This window comes from Eptatretus burgeri, chromosome 2, assembly GCF_056783735.1.
Source record: "Eptatretus burgeri isolate ZD-2024b chromosome 2, Ebu_testis_v1, whole genome shotgun sequence".
Taxonomy (NCBI): domain Eukaryota; kingdom Metazoa; phylum Chordata; class Myxini; order Myxiniformes; family Myxinidae; genus Eptatretus; species Eptatretus burgeri.
In genome coordinates this window covers 72,954,490-72,960,889 of record NC_140962.1, presented here as the reverse complement: position 1 = coordinate 72,960,889, position 6,400 = coordinate 72,954,490, and the positions used below count along the sequence as shown (strand labels likewise).

At 44.7% G+C, this 6,400-nt stretch overlaps 1 protein-coding gene across 1 annotated transcript in view; it reads right to left on the bottom strand.

The window, feature by feature from the left end:
- Positions 1–2,811, bottom strand: part of LOC147032319 (SH3 domain-binding protein 2-like) — a 126,398-nt gene extending 123,587 nt beyond the window's left edge. The window contains exon 1 of the mRNA XM_085869821.1: positions 2,434–2,811. The gene's annotated coding sequence lies outside the window, so the exon portion shown is untranslated. The remainder of the gene's footprint in view (positions 1–2,433) is intronic.
- Between the last annotated feature and the right edge of the window lie 3,589 nt (positions 2,812–6,400).

Below are 6,400 nucleotides of genomic sequence, written 5' to 3'. Positions count from 1 at the left end.
CCATCAGCGGCTGAATTTGAGATGGCCCAATATACAAATCTGTTCATAATATGTTAGGCTACTAGTGTGCCAAATTTGGTGCTTTCCTCACAAAATGCACAATTGTTATGCTAAGTTTCCCCACTACATTAAGAATAGACCGTTCGGATAATTTTATAACTTGCGAAGTTGAATTTTGTATTTATTTATTTCTTACATTTGTGCGTGTGTGTGTTCCTGGTAAAAAGTTCGTGTGAGTTTGTGTGAGCGTGATTGTGATTAAATTTACTTCGATTATATCTTGCAAAAGATATGCCGTTAATATCGAAGGAAAAAAAAACCTTGTGAAATGGGTTGCAGTTTGTGAATATATAGATAAAAAAAATCCAGGTAAAAAGGCAGGTCATAAATCTCCCGAACAAGTTTGTAAATTTCAAACACAGGACGTTCAGCACACGTCAAAACACCAAGATTTCATTAAATCGCCTGAACGTCACAAACGCATCGATGTGTGTATGTACTGGCGAAACACCATTGGCGAGGGGCTGTGTGAACCCCTCCCGGTCCTGCACAGCTCGTCTAAACTCCCAAATATATCTACATATTACGTCGGCAAAATTGGAAGGAATATATGTACCAAAACGGAATCGATAAAAGTTAAGAAGGATAAAGTTGGGGAAAAAGGGAGAGAGGGGGGGGGGGAGGGAGGGTCTCCCCCCTCCACACATCCACAACCCCATTTCTTCCCTTCACCTACTGTATGTCATGTGGCAACCCCCCCTCTCCCTCATTTGCAGGCATTTTTCCCCATCATCCCACTCCTGCTGTCTTCTTCTCCAACAGCGCATCTTGTTTTTTCCGTCTGGACATGTATATTGCCCAACCTCAATGAGACCATTCAAACCGAAACCAAACCATTCAAATCGTCCCAAATCAAGCCAAGAGCTTTCGAGTTGGTTCAGGGTGTGTACCTGGCAGCTTGGCGCCCTTAACCTAACCAAAATAACTTACGCCAGCACGACTTGTTACAGTTGCATTTATAGCTCATCTGGAATTGAAATTCCAGATAAGGTATTGTCATCGTGCACCGTCCGTCCGTCTCCCATTTTGACTTCTCCGACCAAACCGCTGGGTCGATCCGGCTGAAATTTGGCAACAACGTTCCACTCCTGACTGGTAACAGGGATTGCAAAGCTGGTTCCACTCACGTAATGAAGTAGGTCAAAATGGACGACTTGGTAAATTTCTACAAAAAATATCTTCCCCTGATCCACCAGTCAGAATGCTATCAAATTTGGGTTACAACACAAGGACAGGGCCCAGATAAGCTACAGGTCCAGTGGTCCTGTTTTTAATGTTACCTCGCTCTGGATCGCTCTTGAGAACGTTTCCCCACAAACCCTAAGTGTTCATTGGCATTACCATATCCACTCGAAGGATTACGAATCAGAACGGTGTACGCCAGTGCTCTAACCGGAATGTGGGTGGAAGAGTAGGAAGTATGTTTGATGGGAGTACGTGACCAAACTTGGCACACAGGAAGGATAGGTGTGAATCGTGAAATGCAACTATTCCTTTGGCTGCACTGTAGCCAACCAGGCTTGTCCGAGTCAAACACGTACGTCATAAGTTAGGAGGTTGAGCAACCTGGAGTGTATGCCACAACATTCAGGTGAACGTTGGTGAGAAACAAAACGAGTAGTTTCGGAGCCAGGAAAGGGATTTGAGGAACAGATGATGCGATTCCCAACTCTTGGGGCTGTCGGACTTGTGACCTGCTGGGGCAGAGCCAAGACTTGTCTCAACCTCTGCGAACAGCCCTGAGAAAATACAGCCAGAGGTCGAAACATTGCTTGTGACTTTTTTATATGGGGGTCTCGGCTCGTGGAGGAATTGAACGACAAAGGGCAGCAGGTTCACAAACGACCAAAAGGCATGGGGAGATAGACAAGGATGTGTGACATAAAAACATGTCACAACACCAATACATGGTTGGCAACCAAAGCCACACACAGTTATCTTTAGCCAGTTTTAGTCAAATTTATGACCATCAGAGAATTCGAATACCGGCATTCAATTATCGGGTGTTTGGTATTGGAAGAGTATTATTGTGGGAACAGTGTTCGGGTGTAACTGGTGTAAAATAGACTAGTCATGCCATTAATAAACATTCAGTACAAGTGTGTGGTTTCTGTGTAAAAACGTCCACCCCATGCAAGTGTCGAAGTTTGTTTAGTAGCTGATATGCGACCCTCCCCCCATCTGTTCCCCCCCTCATCAAGCCATAAAATCTTTCCCTTTGTTATCTGTTTGTGTACTTCTTCAAGTTAATAATTTAAACAGCTCCACAAGCTCCAGCAAATCCCCCCCCCCTCCTACCAAATACAGTAAAAGCAAAGCCTTGCAACAGTGCAACAAAGAGTTGTACCTCTGCCGACAACCACCCGGACCCACCTGAAGCCACTTGCAACCATGGGAATGGAGAGAGGCTCTGAGAGGCTGGACGGAGAACCAATGGGTGCACAGTCGCAAGGTAAGAAATGCTGAGAGGTAGGGACAGGGGGTTCAGTGGGGGGGGGGCACAAGGCAAGTTGCTCAGCTCAGTTAGAATGAGTTTGGAGAGTCGGCGAGACAGGACAAGGTGAGTAGTTCGGGAGCAGGACAGTGGAGAGACGTTAAGGGATCTCGAGAGCCAAAACAGGCCCTGGGACAAGCAACCTCCTCCCCCCGCCTTTCTCTCTCTTTCAGAACTTCTTTAAGACCTATCAAAAAAAAGATCCTAAATTCGGACAGCAACAAGCTCATGAATAAAGTAAAATCACAACAACAGCCATTTATATCTCACAGTTTAAGTGTAAAAAAATTCAATGAAGTATTAACATAAATACAGCATCTATTAAATCCATAAAGTTAAAAAAATTAATTATTAGGTAAATTATTATTTCAAGTCATTACCCTGTGCAAGAAAAGCAAAGGGCAGGGTTCAGCAATTGGTTCTCTTCTGTCTGTCTGTCTGTCTGTCCTGTCTGCAAACGTCAGTTGATTGAGGAACTGAATTTCTATTGAATGTTATATTTTGAACACTAGAAGCACCCGCTCCCAACGGGAGCCGTCATGGGGGTCATGTTATTATATTTATGCCTATTTTACTCCAAGGGGTCCCAGGATTACACACCCAAAAAATGGTTGTGGTCGGTTCAGCCATTTCTGCGGTACCTGGGAACAGACAGACAGACAGACAGTGAATTATAGTCAGATGAATCAGAAAGCGAACCTGTAGTTTAGCGGTACTTTCGCTCTGAATTAGTCTTGAATGCACATGATATAAACTCTAGTTGTTAATGTATCGAGCATTCTTCTACAAAGATAAAATCAAACACGATGATTTTTGTGATTAAATGAAGCTTTACCTCCCAAAAAAGGAGGGAGGGGAGCAAGGAAGGGTGGGGGAGCAAGGAGAGGTGGGGGAGCGAAGAGGGAGAGTGAGGAGGGGTGGGGGAAGGGAAGACAGCATGAGGTGAGAGGAAGGGAAGACAGTCATGCGGTGGAGCATTATTACGATTCATACTGTCACATCAAAATGCTTCTGCATGGAATAACAGTGAAGATGAAAGCAAAATAACATGTGAAATCCATTTACTACCGGTCATGCGATAAATACCTCCATACTTCCTTGGGGAGGGGAAGAGAGAGGGAGGGAGATGTGTGGGAGGAGGTTTTTGCATTGTATTAGGAAGGGGTGCAGCGAAGATGGGATAGAGAGAGTGATGGGTGGGGGGAGGGGGTGGAGAGAGGAGTTAGTCGAAAGAAAATGTTATGCTTTATGAACACACACGCAATATGTGTATGTAAATATATGTATATATACATATATATATATATATATATATATACATATATATATATATATATATATATATATATACATATATACATATATATATATATATATATATATATACATATATACATATATATATATATACATATATACATATATATATATATATACATATATATATATATATACATATACATATATATATATATATATATATATATATATATATATATATATATATATATAGTATATACGTATAAATAATATAGACAGGGTGGCCTGAAAGTCACTTTACCCCTTCCCAGTTAAGCATTGTTATTGAACTCTTTTAATATACAGGTTTTATTGTACAGTACTTACAATAATTAATTTCTCATTGTATCTGTATGTGCTCCATCATTCTTCTGAGTCAGTGTTTCTGCATACCATAGCAGGCGAGGGCAGAGGGGAAGGGACGGAGGGAAGTGCGAGAAATTTATCAGGGGTAAAGTAACTTTCGGGCGACCCTGTATATATATATATATATATATATACGTATAAATTATATATATATATATATATATATATATAAATACATATAAATAATATATATATATATATAAATACATATAAATAATATATATATAATAAATACACATAAATCATATATATATATATATATATATATATATATATATATATATATATATATATATATATATATATATATATATATATATATATATATATATATATATATATATATATATATATAGTGTTGTGGTTACCAAATTCGCAAACCACCATTCAGGTCCCTTAGGTGAGATATCTCGGTAAGTACATGTGTAGTTAGGCCCAAACCCGTTGTCTAGTGGGAATAAATGTTATTCATGCGTGCTGCGACTCTTCAGGATAGCCGTTTTTCTTTTACTATCTTTAATTTGGACCAACCGCCATTGTTACCACCACCAACCACCACATCAACCACCCACCGCGGCGCCGCTTCACGTCACACCTCGCAACCGTCGCATCGCCACCGTTCTTGCGCCGCTTGTGGGTACCGGTGTTGGACTCGTGCAGGGCGCGCGCCGAACAGCGTGTACAAAACCACGAATTTTCCACTTCAAAACGGATCAAAAACGACACACGCCCACTTTTGTTCCGTCCAATCGGTGAGCGAGGGCGATTTGGCCCGCCCCCCCAGGGCGTTGGAGGGCGATCGATATTTGCAAATTTATGGATCAAAAAGCATTCACGCCCACTTTTTCTCGGCCAATGGGGGAGCGAGGTGAAAGGTCGAAGGGAGGGGGTCAAAGCTGAGAGAGCGAAGCCACGGGCTTATAAAAGCGACCGCGTTCGTCAGTCAAGGGAACAGAGAGTTAAGACTTCGCGGGCGGTGGAGTTGGCAAGAAGGAGCTGGTCGTCGTCGTGTGCGTTGGAGTCGGAGCGGAGGGGACGGAGCTGTGGAGAGGCGGCGAGGGCAGACGAGGGGGTGCTCGCGTCGTGCAGGGAGCTGCACCCCAGGGAGGCCGACAGCGCGACCTGGCCGAAGTGGAGACGCTCGTCGCGGGACTCGAGGCAGAGTAGGAATCCTCTATACCCCGAGCATCAGCAACCCCCTCCTGTTTCCCCCCGCGCTGAGATAGTGCGACCAAGGGGGCCCCCTTCCCACCCCCTACCAGACACTGTCCGCGAGGCCCGCGGAGTTGAGGCACCATCGCCGCTCCGCGTCTCATCACCAGACGGGTAGGCCCGACCCGGTCTCGGCCTCAGGCCCGCCTCATCCTTGAGGGTTCTCTATTCTTTTCCTTGGTGTTGGGTATGTGTTGTCGGCGCCGTCTGTGAAGTAAAATTGTATAAGTGTTGCCATGTGCTCGCGTAATCGGTATTAGATCTGCATTGTCGCATTTGCTTTTTGTGTAAATTGCATTGTGTTTTTCTTTTCTGTGTGCTTTTGGTGGAATTGAACATGTGTGCCTGCTCAGCGCGAATAAAATGTGCTTTGTGTTGAACTGTTTCTCGCTTCGCTCGTCATTTCTTTCATTGAATCCTCATCTTGCTTCACGTAAAGGGGTTGGTAGTGGGCTGAATACGCCCGATAATTAATCGAACCGTCGAGGTCGACGAATAACACCGCCGGTTATCCCGATAGTACGGAACGGGTCGCTTAAGTGGCCCGTGTCCGAAGTCGACCTGCGGCGAGGTGCGATCGCCCGGTCTACCCTCCGCGTGGGTACTTAGGTAGGTCGAATTTGCCGAGCAACCCTATCCCACGCGGGGGCTGATTGGCTCGATCGCGGTGAGACCGAAAGGTCCACCCGTGACTGGTTCCCGGCGTTAGTCCGAGAGGGTCACGACTGGATTGTCCGTCCGGTGGGCGACGTGCCGCGATTCGAGTTACGTGGCCGTCAGCACGCCGGCGGGCGCGAATCCGTAACACTGGTGTCAGGAGTTGGATACAAATCCATCGCCTCCTCGCGGTACTGGTATCGGAGAACAGGAAAACGGGCTCTCCTGTCTCCAGCTAAATTCACGGGAATCGGTCCAGGGGTGAGAAGCGACCCTCGAATTCCTCTCCAAATTACGAGCGAGCGAAATTAA